This window comes from Alosa alosa, chromosome 3 (assembly GCF_017589495.1).
Source record: "Alosa alosa isolate M-15738 ecotype Scorff River chromosome 3, AALO_Geno_1.1, whole genome shotgun sequence".
NCBI classification, from domain to species: domain Eukaryota; kingdom Metazoa; phylum Chordata; class Actinopteri; order Clupeiformes; family Clupeidae; genus Alosa; species Alosa alosa.
The window spans coordinates 2069900-2071632 of NC_063191.1; the positions used below are offsets into that span (position 1 = coordinate 2069900).

At 39.8% G+C, this 1733-nt stretch overlaps 1 long non-coding RNA gene across 1 annotated transcript; it reads right to left on the reverse strand.

Annotated features, from left to right (window-relative positions):
- Positions 1-267: 267 nt before the first annotated feature.
- Positions 268-1733, reverse strand: LOC125291853. Its single transcript, XR_007193075.1, has 3 exons — positions 1500-1733; positions 937-1032; positions 268-663 (listed from the first exon to the last, which is right to left on the reverse strand). It is a non-coding gene; the product is annotated as an uncharacterized LOC125291853 (long non-coding RNA).

Below are 1733 nucleotides of genomic sequence, written 5' to 3' on the forward strand. Positions count from 1 at the left end.
ATGGGAGTTTTTCCTTGCCACAGTTGCCATATGGCGTGCTTGTGGGGGTAAGAGGGTTAAGGCTGCCAGTCTTATGGCGTCATTTTCTATATTTTTTTTGATATGTTGCTGAGTATAACATAAACAGCAAAGAAAAAGTGATTGATAATGACTGACTGACTATTATTGTGTTACATGTTTCAAATGTAAAGCACTTTGAGCTGCATTCTGTGTATGAAAGGTGCTATACAAATAAAGCTTTATTATTATTATTATTATTATAGCTGAAAAGTTTGTAGCCCGTCGTGGGCAGTTCAGGCTATGCTGTAGTGAAAGGAGTGCTGCTTGCAAGGAAAGTACTCGTTTTAGTCAGTAAGTATATTCTCCTGGTGAATAGGTCATCTGATTAGGAGTTACATACATTATTGTAGTGGTAATATGCGATCTTACAACAGGACGTCCAGTTAGCTGGGCAGGAGCTCTGTGCAGTTCGTAGGCTATTCACCCCTTGCAGACACGTGACTTATACATGAAGTGAGCTTCCGGATACTTCAGGGCAGTACGTTGGATTCAGACCCCTTTTCGACTGAACCGTGACACATGTTCAGCAACCGCATCCTCCATGGAAGGTCTGTCAAGCTGAGCACACAAGTCCTGGGGCACAGGAATCCGCTGGACAGCATCCTAATAAGGAAGAGGGTCTTTGATTATCTCGAAGAGGACAAGAAAGAGGACTTATTTTGGATACTGTAATACAGTGCATTGTAGGCTGTTTACTGTACAATAAACAAATTGTATGGCCCTGAACTTTGTTTACAGTACTGATGATTTTGACACCAGTAGCATCAGGTCTAAGACAGCCTGTTGTGTGTGAATCGATAAGTTCTTTTTAGTGCCTATACTGTTGCACATTTTGATTTGTTGTTTGTAATAAAAAACATATTTTATTAAACTTACAAATTGTTTGGCAAGTCTGTACATAGTTTCTCATTGGCTGTCTTCTGTTGTGGGTACTCAGCATTCTCATTGAAGTGCATGGCTGCTAGATAAAACCTAAACCAAACAACATAGCACAAGTGAAAGTCACTTTTGCATGCACACACCAAGCTGTTATCTCACAGCAAAAGCATTTGCTAATATTCTAAGCCCTGCAAGATGCCACACTTGGGGCATCTGTTTGGCATGCTGCCGTTCTTGTAATATTCTAAAATAAGAACGTGCAAATAAATCCATTGTATCTAGACAACACGGTTTTCAACATATCGACTAGATATCATTTGAATTGATAACGTGAAGTTGTTTCCACTTCTGACGTCAAAAACGTATGTGTTATATGGGTATGGGTTATATTACAGGTTAGCAACCAAAACTATCGTGTTACTCAGCTTCAGTTAGTTAGATTTATCCGAATGACACACAGGACAATTAAATAGCCTTGCCAATGAACTAAATCACACATTCTACTTGCTAGATACACGTTAGCATGGTTAATAACTGCTTAGCGACAGAATAATACTTACAGCATGCGGTTGTGATGACCTTACGGTCGGAACAGCCCCTCGTTTCAGTAACAGCAGCTTAGCAAATCCTGCTTAACTGTACAAGGTTTTGAAAACTGCCTTCGGTGAAATGTTTTGCAAATTAATAACGGAGTGTCAAACTTTGCAGGGATCTTCTGGTAGAAAAACATTATCCATGCCCCTCGAACTTTTGAATCCTTGGGAAGACTATGGAAAGTCTCAGCTTTATTTGTA